General features: G+C 43.1%; 1 long non-coding RNA gene across 2 annotated transcripts in view; it reads right to left on the reverse strand.

Moving 5' to 3' along the window:
* Positions 1 to 23,267, reverse strand: part of LOC103785313 (uncharacterized) — a 487,514-nt gene that overhangs the window by 45,984 nt on the left and 418,263 nt on the right. For both annotated transcript variants that reach the window (XR_008625483.1, XR_010112248.1), the window contains one exon: positions 17,616 to 17,832. This is a non-coding gene — a long non-coding RNA (uncharacterized LOC103785313). The remainder of the gene's footprint in view (positions 1 to 17,615; positions 17,833 to 23,267) is intronic.

Here is a 23,267-nt window from a genome sequence, read left to right on the forward strand (position 1 = left end):
AATACTGACAGCCACTTTTGTGCTACAACAGCAGAGACAGAGACTGGCATGCAAAGCCTAAAATATTTACTACTGGGCTCTTTGCAGAAAAAGTTTGTTAAGCTCTGGTTTACAGCATGGGCCCTGGAGCCAGACTGACCTAGGTTTCAGTGCTGTCTAGCTACACCTTGGGCGAGTGACTTACCTCACTGAGCCTCACCATCCTCATCTGTATAGGAGGAATGAGAATGGCACGAGTCTCCTAGGGCTGTCATGAGGATTAAGGAAGATAGTTAGTACAGTGCTGGAACCTAATCAGGACCTGGTAAGTTGTCATTACTAGTGTAATGACAATGACTTTTTTTTTTTTTTTGAGACAGAGTCTCGCTGTGTCGCCCAGGTTGGAATGCAGTGGTGCAATCTCGGCTCATTGCAACCTCCACCTCCCCGGTTCAAGCGATTCTCCTGCCTCAGCCTCCCGAGCAGCTGGGACTACAGGCACATGCCACCATGCCTGGCCAATTTTTATATTTTTAGTAGAGACGGGGTTTCACTATATTTGCCAGGCTGGTCTCAAACTCCTGACCTTATGGTCTGCCCACCTCAGCCTCCCAAAGTGCTGGGATTACAGGCATGAGCCACTGCGTCCAACTGACAATTATTATTGTTAACTGTGTGATAGGTACCACGGACACACACAAGAATGAAACGCCATCTGTACCCTTGAGTTGCCCACAGTCTTGGGAAGGAGGCAACAAAAATGTAAGACAGTTGTAACACAGTCTGTTAAATGTCAACAGAGGAGGAAACCTGGCCCGGCATGGTGGCTCACGCCTGTAATCCTAGCACTTTGGGAGGCCAAGGCAGGTGGATCACTTGAGGTCAGGAATTCGAGACCAGCCTGGCCAACATGGTGAAACCCCATCTCTACTAAAAATACAAAAATTAGCTGGGCGTGGTGGTAGGCGCCTGTAATCTCAGCCACTCAGGAGGCTGAGGCAGGAGAATCGCTTGAACCCGGGAGGCAGAGGTTGCAGTGAGCCAAGATCACGACATTGCACTCCAGCCTGGGCGACAACAGTGAGACACCATCTGAAAAAAAAAAAAAAAAGAGAGAGAGAGAAGAAGAAACCTAACTGCAGGGAGAGATGGATGGATGCATTTAGGATGACAAAGGGGCAGGAGGGAAGCCTGGAGTGATGAGTTCGGGTAAATATTGAATATTCTTGAAGAACAATTTCTATATTCTAGGCACTGGCTAAATGCTTTCCATGAATCTTTCTTATAATTTAGTCCTTATAATAATCCATTGATTCTCAGCCGGGGGGAGAAGAAAGGAGGTTTGACCCCCAGGGAATATTTGGCAATGTCTGGAAACATTTTTGGTTGTCATGCTGGGAGTGGGGCTGCCACTGGCATCCAGTGGGTGGAGCCCAGTGATGCTGCTAACACCCCGCAATGCACAGGACAGCCCCCACCACAAACAGCTGTCCTGTCCAAAATGTCAATAGTTCTGGGGTTGAGAAGCTTAGTAATAACCCTGAGGAACGCTTCCTGTCTACAGTTTACTGAGATTTAGAGTCTCACTTGCTTCCCCCCAGGCCCCAGAGCTTAGCAGCCATGCCACAGACACTATTCTCACAGCTCCCTTTGGCCAGCCAAGGAGGAGCTCTGAATAGCTTCAGTGGGGAAGTAACAGGGACAGATTTCTGCTTTACAAAAGATTATTTTGGCATCTCAAGTGGAGGAAGTACTAGAGGCCTGAGCTGGAGGGTGGGACCTGGAAGCAGGTTAGAGAGTAAGATGGGGTGGGGTGAGCCCGGGGGCGGGGGTCTATTGCCAAAGGGCAGCGTCTATTGCCACTCTCAGATTGAGAAGAGCAGGGATGCTTGTTAAAGTAGACACCCCTCCTTCTCCAGCCCTACAGAATCAGCATTTCTCAGGATGAAACAGCACTTGTGTTTCAGTGAGTGACCCACATTGATTTTTTTAAAAACTTTTATTTAAGGTTCAGGGGCACGTGTGCAGGTTTGTTATATAGGTAAGTTGCATGTCGTGAGGGTTTGATGTACAGATTATTTTGTCATGCAGGTAATTAGCATAGTACCCAACAGGTGCCATCAGTTAAAACTGGTAGATTCTGTAGTATCTACTGGGTAGATTGAGAAAGATCTATACATTTTGTTCTTTTTTTTTTTTTTTTTTTTTTTTTTTGAGACAGAGTCTCGCTCTGTCGCTAGACTGGAGTGCAGTGGCATGATCTTGGCTCACTGCAATCTCCACCTTTCAGGTTCAAGCAAGTCCCCTGCCTTAGCCTCCCGAGTAGCTGGGACTACAGGCGCGCGTCACTACTCCTGGCTAATTTTTTGTATTTTAGTAGAGACAGGGTTTCACCATGTTGGCCAGGATGGTCTCAATCTCTTGACCTTGTGATCCACCTGCCTCGGCCTCCCAAAGTGCTGGGATTACAGGGGTGAGCCACCGTGCCTGGCTGAGACCTTTTTAAAAATTTTAAATTAAAAATTTAAAAAATTTTACATTTTAAAAATTATGTATTTATTTAATTTTTATTTTAACTTCAGGGGTACATGTGCAGATTTGTTATATAGGTAAGCTTGTGTCATGGGGGTTTGTTGTATAGATTATTTAGTCACGAGGTGTTAAGCCTAGTACCCATCAGTTATTTTTCTTGATCCCCTCCCCACTCCTACCCTCCACACTCTGATAGGCCCCAGTGTCTGTTGGTCCCCTGCATGTGTCCATGTGTTCTCATCATTTAGCTCCTACTTATAAGTGAGAACATGTGGCATTTGATTTTCTGTTCCTGCCTTAGTTTGCTAAGGATAACGACCTCCAGCTTCATACATGTTCCTGCAAAGGACATGATTTTGTTCTTTTTTATGGCTGCATAGTATTCCATGATGTATATGTACCACCTTTTCTTTATCCAGTCTACCATTGATAGGCATTTAGACTGGTTCCATGTCTTTGCTCTTGTGATTAGTGCTGCAATGAACATACACATGTGTGTGTCTTGATAACAGAATAATTTATATTCCTTTAGATATATACCCAGTAATGGGATTCCTGGGTCGAGTGGTATTTCTGTTTTTAGGTCTTTGAGGAATTGCCACACTGTCTTCCACAATGGCTGAACTAATTTACACTCCCACCAACAGTGTATAAGTGTTCCTTTTTCTCCACAACCTCGCCAGCAGAGAGATCTATATACTTAAGCTGAGCTCAGAGGGCTGAGACTGAGAGCAATTTACAGAGTTTTTCCAGGAGCTGGAGACATAGACACGAAATAACAGACAAGAACTAAGTAAAACATATAGTGTGTTAGGTAATGACAAATGCCTTGGAGAAAAATAAAGCAAGGAGGATGGATAGAAGTGACGGGGTTTTCATTTTAAATAGGGAGGTAGAAAAGGTCTGTGATATATTCATGTTCAGAAAAAGAGCATCTTCACGAGAGCTGCTTTAGAGCTGCATTAGAACGCTGCTCCATTGTCGAGGAGAAACTCTTTATGAACTATCAGCCATTCAGCTGACGAACCCTTTAAGGGACTGGCCATTCTGTGAACGGACTTGCAGTGGAGAGTAAGGGAGGAGAAGCAGGTGAACACCAGAGAGAGGTTAGTTCAGCCTTGCACCTGCTGAGTGGGTGGCGTCCCCAGAAGTGGGATGAGACCAGGGGAGCTTTCCCAGGTGTCTTTGCTGGGTGAAGGGAGATAGAAGCTCATGCCCGTTGTTCTGACCCAGTTATCCAAGGGTCCCTCTCTCACTCTCGAGTGTCTGAGTTGGGATGTCAGATTGGTGGTCACTCTCGAGATGCCACCTGGAGCATTAGGGCCTGTGAGCAGGGGCTTAGAAAGGGGAAATAACTCTCTGGAAGGAAATGGACAGGCCTGCAGAACAAACTCTTTTCCAGATGAAGACCAGCCCTTGGCGACTGGCCCGGTACCCAGGGACAGCAAAGGAAGACGGCCTGTGAACAGCCCAGTGTCTGGCCTGGAAAACACGTATTTCCAACGCCGTTTTAAACGGGCAGTTGCTGAATTCATCACTCTGTGTTTCAACAATAGGGACTTAGTTAATGAAGCGGTTATGGGCAATCCCTGATGGAATCATATTTGTCTTTGCAATGCGGGAAACATGCGATAATGTGTTGAAGTGCGGCGGCGGCTCCTCCTCGCAGAAACCCTCCCCAATCCCCTACCCCAGAAAGGCTTCCCTTCCCTCCCCTTCCCGCAGGCCCGGGGCTGGTCTGGGGCTCCAGTCTGAGCGCCTCCTCCGCGACGCGCCACATGGCTGGCACCGGCGCGCCCCCGCGCGGCCGCCTGCGAGAAGCTCACTCTCCGCGGAGGCGAAATCTGGTTTTGATTCAATTAGATTTAAGTTCAGGGGCAGGGAGGGAGGCTTAGTCCCGGGCCCTGCAGGGACTATAAAAGAGAACTTTGAGGCTCGTGGGGTGGGGGACGGGGGCACGTGGAGACAGATAAATACAAACATGGGGTTAAGAGTTAACGATTGGAGCCAGACTGTCTAAGTTACTCCCGTGGCCACTGCTAGGGACTTGGATGACTTTGGGCAAGTCATTAAACTGAACAACGGTAGTGTGGACCTCCCCGGGATGCTGCCAGCCTCAGAGAGACAGTATTCAAAGTTGTCCCAACACAGGCTTGGGAGCATAGAGCATGCTCAGAAAGTGTTCCTTATTAATTTTTATTATTATTACAATCACCAGTGGTCTTTGTATGACATTTAAAAGATTCCAGAACGCACTCTCCCTTCTGTTACTCCATCCCTAACTACTAAGGATGTTAAACTTAATGTCTTTGTAAAAGTAGGAGGGAGAGAAGAAAAAGCATATTAACACATATGTCTGCAAATAAATTATCTTCAGCTGCTACCGCACTTGTTTCCCCTTTTACCTAACCCAGACCCAGGAGGAATTGAGGGCACATTATGCCATGTAATTCACATTTAAGTTCATCATATATAAAACAAATCAATATTAACTACGCTAATTTCCCTCTGTATTTTCCCGGTGGTGTGGATCGTAAAATAGGCTGGCTTCACGTCCATACCAGCGACTTCATTAAAGCATCTGGGGAAAATACAACTTGTTATTATAAAGCGGGGCACGGAAGTGTAAATAAGTAAACGGTAATTTGATTTGAGCATAAAGTTCATCCATATAGAGCAGGGTTTCTCCACCTTGGCATTATCGACATTTTGGACTAGATAATTCTCTGTTGTGGTGGGGGTTGTTCTGCTGGCCTCTACCCACCTGATACCAGTAGCGATGCCGCCCCCACCTCTCCCCCACACCCCCCGCCCCCCGCTGACCCCGCAGTGGTGATCATCCAAAATGTCTCCAGACATCGACAAATATCTCCTGGGGGGCAGCATTGCCCCGAGGGAGAACCTCTAATATAACTTGTGGTTTTTTGTGTGAGGCCATCTAGTTACAGCCAACAAAACGAAGAGTCCAGCTTGCATAATTCTAAGACAGCCGTTCTGGAATGGTATGTAGGCCCTTCCTGCCACAAAAACAGGCCCGGCTATGATGCGGGAAAGGTCCCTAGGACCCCTACTGAGTTGGAATTTGAAGCAAAGGAAGTGGGAATTGAAAACTGTTCCCCGGGACCCACAGTTCTGCTGCCTGTAGAAATCCCCTGACAGTCCTTGGAATCTTATTAGAACATGGTTAGTTTAGTAAAAGATGCCTATGTTATTCACTGTAAAGGGGTCATTATAATATTAAATGAAAATTTTGTTTAAGTACCACAAAATCTCATCATCCTTGCAAACAGTAGCTTTCATTTTAGGCAGATTTCTTGTGGGTCTTATATATCAGGGGTTGGCAAACTACAGCTCATGGCTGCCTATCTTTATAAATAAAGCTTTATTGGCACACAACCACATCCACTCATTTACATTATCACTGTGGCTGCTTTCACTCCGCTGTTGCAGATTTGTGACCGAGACTAGAATATTTACTGTCTAGCCCTTTACTGAAAAAGTTTGCCCACTGCTATTATATACAAACATTGTCCACAAAACTTCAATTGTTTTATGCTCTTTTGATATGGCACACAATGAATTTTAGATCATTTGGGCAATAGTTTACAGGCTTTCCTGATGACAAAATCCCTTCACAGCCATACCCTCACCTGATTATAGAAATGGCTGCAGAAGGGAAGTAGTAGTATTTTTCTCAAGGATCAGAAGAGATCACTAAGGCAAAGAAGGGTGGCATGACTGGCCCAAAGTCACGGTCAGTAAAAATCAGAGCTGAGACTCATGATCTCGTCCCTTGTTCCATCATCACACTTCATGGATTTCTACCTGTCCTGAGCTGTGAGTTTGTCATACGCATGCTGTGATATGCAGATTCTCTTACAGCTATTTTTTTTCTGAACATTCAGCAACTTAGTAACCAGTGCAGATAAAAAACACACTTGGTTTGATTGTTTCTTTGTATTCCTAGGATGGTGGCCTCATTTAGAAATTTCCCCAAACCAAGGTGACTAGCTTATTCTCTCCTAGTAAATCAAGACAGATATATAATTTGCCCATTGTTTTGTAAATATGAACACCAAGTAAGTCATGCCAACCCAGAAGGAATAAACCACACTAACAGCATCTGAAAGTTAGATGGGATATATAGGCCTTCCACAGCAGATTTATTGGTGAAGTTATTTGGTTTTGCCCTGGGGCAAAATTAACTCAAGATGGGATATTAGATATTTAGGCCAGCATTAAAGTGTTGTATGGGGAAAAAAGAAAAAAACTTGATTCTGTGGTTAAATGTGGGAAACACTGTTTTAATAAAAAATAAAAAGGTTTCAGCTGCAGAACTTTTCAGAGCCTTTAATACATTAATATGCTTGTAACTTTCCAAGGGGGCCAAGGTGTGCGGCACTTTGCAACTTCTCTTGATGGTGGGCCCCCTTCTTTCCAGACATATCCATTAGGGTCATTCCATGGATATGTTTTAGGGTCCGCGCAATGCTCCCCGCACACTTCAGCCCTATCTACACGGGGCATCCCATGTACCCCTTATGGTAACTGTAAAGAAGGGGTCCTTATTATCCCCACTTCATAGATGGAGAGTCAGGCTCAGGCTCCCCAGCAACCTGGGGTGGTTGCAGGATTCAGCTGCAGGGCATCTGCCCCAAGCCTGCATTCCCAGCTACTGTGTCACCCCATTGCTTGGGTATATCTCCCTTGTTAATCAAATTAATTAGCCCATTCAGCTTCATAAAGGAATCTGGAGGTAAAATGGTTTAATTTTCTCATTGAATTTCTCAGCATCTTGACAAAGAGACTGACCTCCTCTGTGGGCTTTGGTGTTCTAACACAGCTTGAATTAACTAGCATATAGCAATTGTCTTTCTGGCCACGGCAATGCCTGATAATGACGTCAGCTCAGGCTGGTGGCCCTGGCTCTTAGTTCTAAACCTTGAGTTGACCCTGCATGGACTGTCAGGAACGGAGGTGCCACTGAAGCCTCTCTTATCCTATGCCGCACCCAATCTTTCAGTGGACTGGATCTGGCCCCCAGGGGAATGCCTCATATATTTATTAATTAGGACTCTTGGTTGCAAGTGTTAGAAACTCAACTCAAACTCGGATGAAGCTGGAAATCATCATTCTCAGCAAACTAACAAAGAAACAGAAAAGCGAACACCACATGCTCTCACTCATAAGTGGGAGTTGAACAATGAGAACACATGAACACAGGGAGGGGGACATCACACACCGGGGACTGTCGGGGGTTGGGGGCAAGGGGAGGGAGAGCATTAGGACAAATACCTAATGTACATGGGGCTTAAAACCTAGATGACAGGTTGAAAGGTGCAGCAAACCATCATGGCACATGTATACCTATGTAACAAACCTGCACATTCTGCACATGTATCCCAGAACTTAAAGTGAAAGGAAAAAAAAGAAACTCAACTCAAACTCTTTAGTAAAAAGAGAACTTTACTGGTACATAAATCCAAGGAAGGGGTGAAGAACTGGGCCTCAGGAAGGATAGCTGCTCAGCTGGGCTCAGGAACAACCAGAACCAGGACACGGCATGTTCTGAAACACTGTTTCTTGGCTTTTCTCTATAAGCTATTTTATATTCTCTTGCTGTAGGCTGCCTCTTCTGAGGTAGGAAACATGGTGACATGGTCTGAGATTTGTAATGCCACCTTTTCAGCCACCAGAGAGTAACTGACTTGCGTGTTGTTTGATCCCAAGACCAAGCCTCAGGGAAGGGACCCATTGGCACAGCTGGGTCGGGTGACCAACATGGGATCCACCAGCTATGACCAGAGTGGGGGAAAGTAGCCACGGGAGAAAGGAAGTTTCTAGAACGGCAGACAGTCCCACCTATTCATGGAAGCAAATGACAGCCAGGTGGGTCAGTCAATTAAATTCTAACCCTGGTGTTTACCTATGAAAGTTTACCATTTAGGTTAAAAAATTCCTGTTTTACTGAAGTTAAAAGTTGTCTTTCTCATTAAACGGAACAGTAAAGGGAAGTGGTTAAGTGGGGTGTTTAAGTGTATGATAATATCACCTCCGAGAACTCTTGTGAGGATTAAATGCCATAATACAGGAAAAGTGCCCAGGACACAGTAAGCACTCAATCCATGCTAACTGTTGTTATTATAAACAAAGAGAATCCTTCAGAAGGCATTCATGAAAAGCCTTTCACATGTGTATCCTTTCTCCTTAGTTTCCTGGGGGTGGAAGTCTGCAGCGTGGCCAGCCTCAGTGATAGCTGGCAAGAGTTGGGTGTCTGGTCGGGGTACAGTCTTGTTACTGCGTGTGCTTCTCTGGGGAACGGACAACAAAAGTGAAGCCTCAGCGGTGTCCACGGCAGGATCGGATTCTCTGCCCATCCTCTAAAACCTCCACCCCGTGCTGACATTAAAGTGAATTCGTTTCCTGAGACAACCTAATTTCCTCTGAAAAGATCTAGTCTTCCAGGAAGTGGTTCATTTCATCCAAACCCAAAATGATTTCAGCTGTCTGACGGAATAGGTGTTCCTTGTTCTTCGCCCCGACGTCTACATCTCTGTCACTTCCTGGAAATGCAGACAGACAACTGCACAGAGCATTGCGATCCTGTCCCAGGATTTTCCAGACCATAAAGGAAATGTGGATATTAGACTGGCTGTGCCCTTGAGCAACACCCAGTACCTAAAATCACTGGGTTTCCAAGAGGGACTATGTTGAGGAGGCATATGGTTTTTATAACTGACAAGACATTCTGATTCATTAGAACCACTGAAATTGTGTGCGAGGGAAAGCTACACAAAAGAAGACCCCTTAGCTTATAGCTGTGACCAGGCTAGTGGGCTGGGGGCCTTCAATCACCTCACCTCTCGGGCTTAGTTCTCTCATCTCTAAAATGGAGATGAAATGGGTTTTGAGGTGTAAATGAGACAAAGACTGGGAAATGGCACCCATCGCACATTGCCTGACACACAGGGAACACTCCCCCTCCTCTGGGAGCACAGGAGAAGCAGAGAGGGGATCACCCACCCTCTGCCAACTGATATCAGTCGGCAGTCAAATTGTTCTTTAAGCACCACTTTTCTTTAATCAGGCTATTCTTCACCGGGGCTGTTTTAATTAAGGGTCTGCTGTCAACACAAAACATATGTTCTGAAGTCTTGCTTTGGTTACTAATGATGCCCGGGATGATTAAGTCTGGAAGGAATTTCCAGCTCCGGCTTGCTTGGCCTCTTCTCCCTCCCCCCAGTCCCTCAAGCCCCCGTTTCGTTCACATCTCAGCTTTCACCCACTTACACTCAGTCCTTGGCACTGTTACCCTTTTGGAAACTGACCTAGAAAAGCAATCTGTTCCAATCGATATGCATGGTGTAATATCCCAAAACACGCTTCTGACCATCTCTTATTCCTGCTGATAATCATTCCATTGAGATCCAGGCTAATAATTTGTTATTTTTTCAAACTACATTATTCAAAAAAAGTTACATACACACACACACCACATATACCATATATATGTATATACACAAACACTGACATATACTCATATGTGTATACACACACCACATATACTTTATGTATGTATACACACACACTACATATGCTATAAACGTTACACACACTACCCACACTGTATATGTATACACATACCACATATGCTATATGTGTAGATATACATACACCACATATACTATGTATACACACATGCCACATATACTATATATGCATACATGCACACCACATATACTATATATGTGTATACACACATCATATATACTCTGTATGTATACACACACATATACATGTATACACACACCACATATGTAAGTATACATGTACACCACATGTACTATATATGTATACACATACTATATATGCACACATGCATACCACATATACTATATATGTGTATACACATCATATATACTATATATGTATACACACATCATATATACTATATATGTATACATACACCACATATATACATGTATACACACAACATATGTATGTATACACACCCACCACATATGTATGTATACACACACACCACATATATATGTATACACATACTATATATGCATACATGCACACCACAAATATTATGTATGTATATACACATACCACATATATATATGCATACACATACTATATATGCATACATGCACACCACATATACTACATATGTGTATACACACACACCATATATACTATATATGTATACCCACACACCACATAAACTATATATGTATACATACACCACACATACTATACATCACATATATATTTGTATACACACACACTACTTATGCTATATATATGTATACACATGGTGAACTGGAGAAGGGGCAGAGTGGTTGCCTATTGGCTGAGCTCAGGTGCTTCTCAATTGTCCCGGGTTTGGCAGGCAGCCTCCTACACTGGTCCCCACCTACGGGTATTTATACTCTGTGATCCCCTTCCCTTGAGCATGGGCAGGACCCAGTGACTTGTTTCCAACCAATAGAATGCAGCAAAAATGATGATGTCATTTCCAAGATTAGGTTATAAAAGACCCTGCCTTCTGTCTCACTAGGACTGTCTCCTGGCCTCTTCACTGTGTGCTCTGATAAAGCCAGGTGCCTTGTGGAGGGGTCTGCCTGGCCAAGCACTAAGAGGGGCTGCAGCCTAATAGCCACTTAAAAGCCTGAAAATAAGTCCACCCCAGTTAAGCCTTGAGACAACCCCAGCCCTAACTGACACCTTGATTGCAGCTGAGTAAGACACCCTGAGTTGGTGGACTGAGGAGCTGTGCCCAGATTCCTGACCCACAGAAACTGGGAGACAGTAAATGTGTGCTATGTTAGGCTGCTAAGTGTGAGGTCATTTGCTGTGCAGCAACACATAACCCTAAGCAATTCAGTCTGGTCCCAAATTTACAAACTCCTGAGATTATGTGCCTGGTAAAGTGGAATAAGATAGACTCTTGTGAAGAGGAAGATAGTGCCTAGCTCAGAGCGCTGGTGTATGAGATGAAATAGCATTTGCTCAGTGACAGCCCAGGCTTGGCTTATAGCAGGTTTCACATAAGCATTAGCTATTATCACTGATTCCTCAAGGCCTCTTTGTCTATTTCCCTCTCTGGAGACTTTTCTCAGTCCCTTTGCCTCTCTCACTAGGGAGCGCTCATCACTCACTGTATCAGGAACTCACACTAACCTATTGGAACCTTGCCACTCTATGCTATAGTCTTTTATTTTATGTGAACCCCCTTCTCTCCACTATACTGTGAAATTCATCATTGTGTCTATAGCACCTATAGACCTATAGTTAAATAGGTCTATAGCAGCTATAGCACCTATAGTCAAATTTTAAAAATCACCTTTTCTACCTTTCTATTCTAGGCAAATATGGTACCATGTTGAGACGCCTGGGGGTGCAAATGAAAGAGCTTTTCTGAAGACTTTGTTGCCTTCAAAGGCAGGGAGAACCATCTCAACCATCACAGAAGATTTAAGCGCAAATAAAACTCACTATTGAGGGAAATAGCAGGAGTTCAGAAAAGTCATGTAGAAGAAATGGGGCTTTGATTGTGAAATTCTTTGGTCCTCAAAGGCCAAGAACATTAAATTTCCTCTTCATTTTGCTCACGAAGAGATGGGAGTAAGAGTCAGGAGCTCTTGGAGATAGTCTAGTGCTGGTAGGTAACCGTATGTCCATTTTACAGATGAGGAAATGGAGGCAATTAAAGAAAAAAGCAGGTCAGCCACATAGCTAAGTATAGGTCCAAAAGTGACTTTATTTTAAATGCTCATTTGCCTGACTAACCCTGAGTCTGGGAATGCCTCCAAAATGTCTAGTTGATGTATTATTTTTTATGTGGGACACCTATTCATTGTAGGTTTCCTCCAAAACAACCCTTGGAGCTGCTGCAGAACTCATAGGCTGTGATGCCTGCAGCATTCTCTCAGCCACCTACACATTCCTTCCAGAGCACGTATACTTTTGCCCCAAGATATAAGCCTTGGGTATGGGGGGTGGCGGTGCAGAGAGCTACCTGTCCTTCAGCTGCCCAAGACCATACTTCTGCTTGTAAGTTTCCCTTACTAAATCACCCCAGGCCAACAAACTGGATTTGTCCACCTCATTCTTTGGTTTCTCGGCACCTTTGGAATTTGGGAGTCATTTTGGATACAAGGCCCTTTTACGGAAAGGCCAGTTAGTATGGGAAAGAGAGGGTAGATGTGGGACTCAACCTTAAGCCTGCTTGTTGCAGGAGGTCACGCTCCTAGAGTCACCATATCCTTAAAGGTACCCTGCAGTTCTGGGTGGATAAATCTGCAAACTAGAGGGCCACTTATTTAAGATAAATACCAGGCTTCCCTTCTCCTCCCCTGGGCCAAGGAGGAGGAAGAGCAGCATGTATGTCTCCTTAAGGCTTCTTCCTTGTTCCTCCCATCTAAAATTTTATTTGTTTATTTTATGGCTTTTTTTTAAATTGTAAAAGTCATGAATGCTCACAGAAACAACCCAGGCATGTTTTAAATTTTTATTTATTTTTTTAATGAAGCAGGGTCTCACTCTGTCACCCAGGCAGGAGTGCAGTGGTGCAAACACAGCATATTGTAGCTTCGATCTCCAAGGCTTAAGGGATCCTCCTACCTCATTTTTAATTTTTTTTTTGTAGAGACAAGGTCTTGCTATGTTGTCCAGGCTTGTCTCAAACTCTTGGGCTCAAGCAATCTTCCCACCTTGGCCTCCCAAAGTGCTGAGTTTACAGGCATGAGCCACCACATCCAGCCAACACATGCATTTTTTAAAAAACGAAACCACAAGAGTTTTACGTGTGCACAGAAAAAAAAGTCTGTTTTGTTGACCGATGTGTCCACAATGCTTAGTTTGGAAGGAATTAGGTAATTAATAAATATTTATTTAAGACACAAACAAGTTATTGCCAAGGGGCTAGATTATGGGAGGCATTAATTTTTATTTTATACACTTCTGTGTTGTGATTGGTAATTTTATGTGTCAATTTGAGTGGGCTAAGGATGTCCATCCAGCTGGTAAAACATTACTCTTGGGTGTGTCTGTGAAGGTGTTTCTGGAAGAAATTAGCACCTGAATCAGTAGACCAAGTAAAGAAGATCTGCCCTCACCAGTGTCGGGGGGCATTGCCCATTTCACTGAGGGCCCAAATAGAACAAAAAGGCAGAGGCAGGGCAAATTCAGTCTCTCTCCTTGAGCTGGGACATCCATCTTCTTCTGCCCTTGGACACTGGAGATGCTGGTTCTCAAGGCTTTGGACTCCAGGACTTACACCAGCCCTCCTACTCCCTTTCTGTGTTCTCAGGCTTTTGGCATTGGACTGGGAGTTACACCATTGGGTTTTCTGGTGCCCAGGACTTTGGAAATAGACTAAATTAACCACAAGTTTTCATGGTTCTCCAGCTTACAAATGGCATTTTGTGGGATGATATGGTTTGGCTCTATGTCCCCACCCAAATCTCACCTTGAATTGTAGTTCCCATAATCCCTGCATATCATGGGAGCGTCCTGGTAGGAGATAATTTAATCATGGGAGTGGTTCCCTCATGCAGTTCTTGTAATAGTGAGTGAGTTCTCATGAAATCTGATTTTTCTTTTTTTTTTTTTTTTGAGAAAACAGTCTCGCTCTGTCACCAGGCTGGAGTGCAGTGGCGCAATCTTGGCTCACTGCAACCTCTGCCTCCTGGTTCAAGCGATTTTTCTGCCTCAGCCTCCCAAGTAGCTGAGACTACAGGCAAGTGCCAGCATGCCCCGCTAATTTTTGTATTTTTAGTAGAGACAGGGTTTCACCGTGTTGGCCAGGATGGTCTCCATCTCTTGACCTCATGATCTGCCTGCTTTGGCCTCCCAAAGTGCTGGGATTACAGGCATGAGCCACTGTGCCTGGCCGATCTGATGGTTTTATAAGGGGCTTTTCCCCCTTTGGCTCAGCACTTCTGTCTCCCGCAGTCATGAGAAGGACATGTTTGCTTCCCCTTCCACCATGACTGTAAGTTTCCTGAGGCCATCCAGCCATATGGAACTGTAAGTCAATTAAACCTCTTTCCTTTATAAATTACCCAGTCTTGGGCAGTTTTTTATAGCAGCGTGAGAACGGACTAATACATGGGACTTCTTGGCCTCTGTAATCACGAGCTAATTCCCATAATAAATCACCTAATATCTATCATCTATTTGTCGATCCATCCATCCTATTGATTTTGCTACTCTAGAAAGCCTTGGTTAAAATATGTATTATTCGAATTTTTAAATAATCATCTGTGTGTGTGTGTATATATATATATATAGATATATAGATATATATATAGATATATAGATATATATATATTTGAGACGGAGTTTTGCTCTTGTTACCCAGACTGGAGTGCAATGGCATGATCTTGGCCCTCACCACAGCCTCTGCCTCCCGGGTTCAAGTGATTCTCCTGCTTCAGCCTCCCGAGTAGCTGGGATTACAGTCGCCTGCCACCACACCTGGCTAATTTTTGTATTGGTAGTAGAGACAGGGTTTCTTCTGTTGGTCAAGCTGGTCTTGAACTCCCAACCTCAGGTGATATGCCTGCCTCGACCTCCCAAAGTGCTGGGATTACAGGCATGAGCCACTGTGCCCGGTCCCCTGTGTATATATTTTTAAACACAAATAACTCATTGTTATACTTTAGCTGTAAAAATGCAGAAGGTATGGAGTAAATAATTCTTTAAAAAATTAGAAAACAAAGTTGGCATGTGTATTAGTTTCCTAAGGCACTGTAACAAAGTACCACAAACTCAGCAGTTTAAACAACAGAAACCAATTGTCTCAGAGTTCTGGAAGCCAGAGGTCTGAAATCAAGATGTTGGTATGGCCACACACATTCTGGAATCTGTAGGGTAATCTTTACTTGCCTCTTCTAGCTTCTGATGGTTTGTTGGCAATTTTTGGTGTTCTTTGGCCTGCAGTTACATAACTCCAATTTCTGCCCTCATGACATCTGCCCTCCTGCATCTGTGTCTTCACATGGCTGTGCTGTCTTCCGATAAAGACATCAGTCATATTGGATTAGGGCCCATCCTAATGACCTCCTTTTAACTTGATTACCTGTGTAAAAACCCAGGCTCTGAAGCCCAGAGGCAAAAGGACTACACCCAGGTCCACAGTGAGCTTGGATTTAAGCTAGGAATTCCTTTCAACTTTCAGCACATGTCTAGTTGGGAAGAAATAACTGGAGATAGAGTAGTTCCCCTTTATCCGCAGTGGATACATTCCAAGACCCCTAATGGATGCTTGAAACCTTGGATGGTGTCTGCCTTTGTTCATTTTCTGTTACTAGAATACCACAGACTGGAGAATTTAGAAAGAACCGAAGTTTATTTGGCTCATGGTTCTGGAGGCTGGGAAGTCCAAAAGCATGGTGCAGGCATCTGGCAAGAATCACCTCATAGCAGGAAGCATCATATGGCAAGTGAGTGCAGGAGACACAGACAAGGGGCTCAAGTCCTTGGGTAACTAACCTACTCCTGAGATAATGGCAATCTATTTATGAGGGATCCACTGTCATGATCTAATCACTTCTCATTTTTTCTCTTTTTGTGGAGAACAGGGTCTTGCTACATTGCCCAGACAGGTCTCCAACTTTTGGGCTCAAGCTGTCCTCTCACCACTACCTCCCTAAGTGTTGGGATTATAGGCATGAGCCACTACACCCGGCTTCTTTCCAACTGTTTTTTTTTTTCCTCTCTGAGATGGAGCCTTGCTCTCTAGCCAGGCTGGAGTGCAGTGGTGCAATCTCACGTCACTGCAACTTCCACCTCCCGGGTTCAAGCGATTCTCCTGCCTCAGCCTCCCAAGCAGCCAGGACTACAGGTGCGCATCACCACACCCAGCTAATTTTTGCATTTTTAGTAGAGATGGGGTTTCACCATGTTGGCCAGGACGGTCTCGATCTCTTGACCTTGTGATCTGCCCACCTTGGCCTCCCAAAGTGTTGGGTTTACAGGTGTGAGCCACCGCATCCAACCCAATTGTTTATTTTTCTAATCATTTCTTTAAGACCCCTCCTCTTCATACTGTAATAATGGCAATTACATTTCTTTTTAAAATTATTTTATTTTATTTATTGTTTTCTAATTTAATTTTAATTTTAGTCTTCTTTAGAGACAGGGTCTTGCTCTTTTACCTGGGCTGGACTGCAGTGGTATGATCATAGCTCACTGCAGCCCCAAACTCCTGGGGCTCAAGTGAGCCCCCTGCCTCAGCCTCCTGAGCTCCTAGGACTACAGGCATGTGGCACCATGCCTGGCTAATTTTTGCATTTTTTTTTTTGTAGAGAGGGGGTCTTACTATATTGCCCAGGCTGGCCAGGAACTCCTGGCCTCAAGCAATCCTCCTGCCTCAGCCTCCTAAAGCACTGGGATTGGAGGTGTGAGCTACCATACCCAGCCATGGTAATTACATTTTGGCATAAATTTGGTGGACATATTCAAATCATAGCAGTAACAAACCCTATATATATAGTACTATATATAAATTTCTCTATATACTTCTATATACATAATACATATGTCTTATACATATGTACCTATGATAAAGTTTAATTTATAAATCAGGTACTGTAAGAGATTAACAATAACAATAATTATAACAATGTACTGTCATAAAAGTATGTGAATGTGGTCTCTTTCCTCTCAAACTAGCTCGTCATACTGTACTCACCTATTTTCAGACAGCGGTTGACCACTGATAAATATCTGAAACTGCAGAGTACAAAACTACTGAAAGCAAAACCGTGGTTAAGGGGGGATACTGCCCACTGCCATAGCGGGCTGAATGAATTTTCAGAGTGTGGGGCTAAATCCCATGCTCACTGCTGCTTAGCTATGTAACATTGGGCCACCCAGGCCTCCCCTATGAGTCTCTGTTTTCTTGTGTGTAAAATGGGGAGTAATAGCACCCATATTGCAAGGTTATTTTGCAGCTCAAGGCAGTTGTAATGTAGCTGGCACTGAATAAATGGTAACTATGATTATTGTCATTATTGTGGTTATATTTACGGTCTTAACAAAAGACAAAATTTTTTTTTTTCTCATGCAATGGCACGATCTCGACTCACCGCAACCTCTGCCTCCCAGGTTCAAGCGATTCTCCTGCCTCAGCCGTCCTAGTAGTTGGGATTACAAGCATGTACCATCATGCCCAGCTAGTTTTCTGTTTTTAGTAGAGACAGGGTTTCTCCACGTTGGTCAGGCTGGTCTCGAACTCCCGACCTCAGCTGATCCACCCTCCTCGGCCTCCCAAAGTGCTGGGATTACAGGCATGAGCCACCGTGCCTGGTCACAAAAGACAAATTTAAATCAATGAAAGAATTTTACTCTAACACTCTTTTTTTTGGGAGTGGCTGAATTCATAATCCGGGACTATATGAAGCTAACTTTTCTTTACATTGTTGGAATAATCAAGCATTCCTATGAAAGCCAGGGGAGCCAGTTTCATTAACCCATATTAGGCAGGGATATCTGGCTGGTGACAGCCATTCTTGAGTAATGGGTGATAAATACCACTTCCTTCTAAAGAGCTCTCAGGCAGCTCCCAGGCCTCATGCATTTTGAGAAGCAGTGTCCTCTATGTAATCGGCTGCGAGAAACATATTCCAAAGAGAAACATATGCTCCAGTAGTTACAGGGAAATTTTGCAATGCTGTCTTCTAAGAACAAATAAAGAGACAGATCTGAACCTGAGGGCCAGGCCACTTTGTTTGATGTGTTCAGATTTCATGCGACAAGAGGGAATAACTTCTAACAAAGTTACTTCTAACAAAGCATAAGTAACATGACCAGGAAACCTCAAATCCCTCTCCTGAGGTGTCCCAGAGGACTCAGAAAAAGTTAAAAGCAAGTTGTGTTCTTCGTATGAAAACACTCATTTAATTGCCTCTGCAATTAATTAGTTCATTTCTTGCCAAATTGCAGTCAGACAAATGCCCACATCAGACTCTCCCCTCCCTGGTCTTGTTAGGTGTTTGGAGGAGGGAGATTGCCCTGACAGCAAATGCGCCCCTCATTGTTAGTTTCAGTCACCATGTGAGTGGTTTTTACAGGTTTGTTTTTTTCTGTTTTTAGGAATATGGATGAGGCTGTCAATTTAAAAAGAAAAAGTCAGGCTCTAGCCCTCTGATTGGCTGTTGCTGTTCAAGCTGGCTATTTAGTTTAAAGCTGATTCTCTGCTTCCTTAGATGGTGCATTCACAGGAAGCTTAGTTACATAATATGTAAGTTTCTAAAACAGGAGTCATCCCATTTACCAAGTGATGGAGAGGCCCAGGTTGGCCTTAGGTGCAGTCTCACTAGGCAGTTCTACTTGGGATGACTTAAGAGGACCAGGGCCTTTATCCACTCCTCTCACCCCACTCATACCACCCCAGCAAGAAAAGCCTTTTTTTTTTTTAATTAACTTGATCAACATGTTAGCAAGGACCATGGTAGCAAGGACCTTTCTCTTTAGGTACAAAAGAACTAAGAAGAGATACCTCTGTTCCTGTCACCCTCAGACCATTCACTTCTTTGCTTTTCCTCCTCAAGGTCTCCACACTTGTGGACCTGGTTTCCTGCCCTGCTGGCTTTCAGTCTGGTGCACTCTAAGGAACAGCCTGAGGAGGCCCAGGTGGTCTTCTTGCTTCCTCGAGTTGGTCATCCAAGTTTCTGGCGATAACTCTTGCTTCCCTGGTTCCCAGGACTGGGTTTCAGCTCCAGGGTCTCCAGGTCTCCCCACACAGTTGGAGTTTTCAAACTAGTCTCTTTGTTTCAAACTACTCTTTAGCCATACAGAAGTATGGGCTACAGTATGGCTATCAAAAGGTTTCCCTCAAACATCACCATCACTGTCTTCATCATTTCCATCACAATTAACATTCATCATTATTTTGTGCCAGGTACTATAACACTCGCATTACATAGACAGTTACATTCAATACTCATAGCAATCCTGTGCAAGAGGTGCTTTTTCTTTCCTCATTTTGAAGATGAGAAAACAGAGGCTCAGAGAGGTTGCATTACACGATCAAAATCACACAGCAAGTAGGTGGTGAAGCTGATGCGTAAAGCCACGCTCTCTGACTTCAGAACCTTTACCACTCCAATGTACTTTTCATATATTTTTCCACCTTACTCCCCTATTCAAAGATCCCTGGTTGGGCCTGTCACCTCCAGGATAAAGGGGCAGCTCCCCAGTGTGGCTGTCAATGGCAGTCTGAGCTGATGCAAGCCGTATGTTCCACCGAGGACAGGGGTAGGCCTTGCTTTCACGTTCTGACCATGTCCAAGGCCCAGCGTGCTGGTCATTTCCTCGGAAACACTATTTTCTGAATCTCCCTCAAGTCATTTACAACACCCTCTTCCTTCCTGTAACTCTTCCGACCTCAACCTTTATCCCACCCTAGATTTGCTAAAAGCCATGTTTATTAAACAGGACACACTGTAAAGATTCTAATGGGAGGCACCTCTAGATTTTTTTAAGTTAAATTTTAATATTTTTCCAAATAAATATATGCAATTATTATTGTCTTTTAAAAGAGAAATATTGCTAAAGGACAGTATTAGTCAGCAGCCTTGCTCCACATGAATCTTTTTCTCAGAGGCAATTACTTTCATCTTTAAAGCTGTTTCTTCTCATTTTGAAAACATTTTATAAAACATGTTTATCCAGCTACCTCTTGATTCTCCAGTTTTAACCATTTTTTCTTGACTTTCTATTATGATATGTCAAGATTTTAGCTCTTATATTCTCCCACTTCCTTCAACATCCTGAAATAGTTTTATCACAATGTTTGGTTAAATTCACTTTCAATGTTTATATTATTGTGACTATAGTATATATCACATACTGCTAAGACAAATTTGGAATAGAAGTCTATTCCTATCTTTATATACCTTTTTTAGAGTTATTACTTGCTTTATTATTGCTATTTTTATTTGCTTAACTTTCTTAGGGTCTCTACATCTTTCTGTATCTTTTAACAGCTCTTATTTCCACATGGTCAAACACGTCTGTTGAACTACCAGTTCTGCATGACACTTCCCGGAGAAAACCCTGTGGACTCTGAGGTCTGCCCTTCAGGATGCGGCAGACCTGTCATTGTCATTATCCACAGAATTCCTTTCACGTCTCTCCTTTGCTATATTAGCCGTTTCCTGGATCTCATATCTTTGTCTTTTTTTAGTTAATTACCTTGTGTGTTAGTTTGCTCGGGCTATCAAACAGTCAAACACAAGCTGTTTGACTTAAACAATATACATTTATTTTTTTCACAATTCTAGAGGCTGGAAGCCCAAAATCAAGGTGCCAGCAGGATTGGCTTATGGTGAGACCTCTTTCTTTGGCTTGGAGATGACACCTTCTTTCTGCGTCCTCACATGGACTCTTCTCTGGGTGAGTGGAGAAAAATACAGAGCTCTGCTGTCTCTTCCTCTTTTTATAAGGACACCAGTCCTATTAAATTAGGAATCTACCCATATGACCTCATTTGGCCTTAATTACCTCCTATAAGGCCCTGTCTCCCAACACAGTCACATTAGGGGTTAAGCTTCAACATGAATTTTAGGAGGACATCAGTCCATCTGTAATACAATTTTTATGGTGTTTACCTGCTAAAGGGTACAAGGAAAGATTGCTTTTTGAGATGTCGCTTTATCTTTATCCTATCTTTATACTCCATAGACAATCTGGCTGCATATGGAATCTCAAGTGAAAAATTACTTTTCTTAAAAAAAATAGTTTGGCATAGTGTAGCAAGATTAAAAAGAGCATTTTCTTTTATCCAGCACTTCCACTCCTAAGCATAAACCCTACAGACAAATTCTTACATGTACGTGAGAACACCTGTATAAAAGTATGCATAACTTACTGTGTAAGCAAGGCAGTAAATATGACTCATTGAATGCAAGTATAAAGCACTTTTTATTTTGTCTAACATTGTCTCTTTAAAATTTATTGACCCCGGATAAAAGCTTGGGCAAGCTCATGGCTTTTCTGGTTATTCTTAGAGGCTAGAGAATACTACTGTTACTTTAAATCAGAGAAGAGAGTCCTAGTGCAAAAATTACAATGTTTAGTCCAATACATAAGCAATTTTTCAACCTTCACCAAAACATAATACTTTTCCATCCTCCAGGCCAACCTTCCATTTGGTGGTGGTGGTCTGGGGGAGGGAAGGGATTGGGGGTAGGGGGTGCATTTGGTTCTTCCAGCTGCCATATCTTCCAAGTGTCTCCTTGGGCAAAATTCAAAATGACTGCAGACCACCTCTTTGTCTCAAGAGCCACCTTTGGTTCATGATAACATGAGAAACATTCATACATCCTCTGCCCCTATGCAGAAGTGGCCAAGATGATCTAGTGCAGCAGTCACTCTCCTTAGTCATCTGTGCATCCATCCATCCATCCATCCATCCACCCACCCATTTATCTACCCACTTACCCATCTACCCATCCACTCACCTACCCATGTATTTATTCACCTACCCATTCATCCACCACCAACCCACCCATCCAGCCAGCCAGCCACCCACCCATCCCAGCAACCACCTAACATCCATCCATTCTTCTAGGCATCTGTCTTGTCTCTCCAGCATTTCTTGAGCCAGAGGCAAACAGTAGTTCTAAACTGCAGAGATCACAAAGGACTCTTTTGAGATCTCTCATAAAACTTGAGGTGAGAGACAGGCATCCTCCTTCTGCCACTTAAGGGGATGGTGACACAGTCATCATCACAACATCACTCTTCAAACAAAATCTCCTCCAAAAAGCCTCTTTCTTCCTTCAACTTTTACAAGAAAATGTTTATGTTTTCACATTTAACACAAAGAGGCCACATTTAAATAAACACATTAAGTCTTCAGACCACTTTGATTGCAGTTTTGAACCTCAGATATGACAAATTCTCATATCAATGTATCCCTAATTTCTTTTATAATTTATTTTTTACAAATTATGCCATAATAAAACTTGATAAGTGATTACTCATGTAAAATAGTTCCTTTAACACTTTATAAGTTAATCAAGTGGATAGCCCAATAGAGTTTAGTTGTTGCTTAAATAGGGAGTTCTCATGGTTTTAGTATTTTACAAGTTTAGCTGAGACTACACTCAGAAATAAGTTTAGAAAATAGCACTATAAAAGATGGGGAGTGACCAGTAAAATAACCCATACAGGATGCTATGCTGTAGGAAATTGGATGTTTTCACTGCTTCTGTGGTCTCAAAGTGAGTAAAGGGTTCAAGAATCATGAAGCTGATTCCTTCCATTGTAAAGTCTGTGTATGGCATTTGCTTTGGTATCTGAAGGTTATCATTCCCTGGTGCCTCAACAGAAACATGCAAGTTGACACGCTATTTATATTTTTTGATATCAAAAGATTGGAAACAAACTTTATATCTATAAGTAAGAGACTACATAAATAAGTGATGCTATATCCATGCAAACCAAACATCCAATTATGCTAAATCCGTGAAGCACCATACAACAATGATAATGAACCAGGGCAATACTTATGAACAGGGATGAGTCTTATAAACAAAATTCTAAGGGGACAATTCCATATATTATATGTATTATAATAATTTTATATACATTAATATGTGCATCATTCTTTCTATATTTTAAAGTGCAAAATAATATTGCTTAGGAATACGTGGATATGTAGCAAAGTATAAGGAAATTTGAGGCATCATATACAATTAATAATGACAATGATGGCAATATTTGCTTCTAGG

The sequence above is a fragment of the Pan paniscus genome, chromosome 4 (assembly GCF_029289425.2).
Source record: "Pan paniscus chromosome 4, NHGRI_mPanPan1-v2.0_pri, whole genome shotgun sequence".
Classification (NCBI taxonomy): domain Eukaryota; kingdom Metazoa; phylum Chordata; class Mammalia; order Primates; family Hominidae; genus Pan; species Pan paniscus.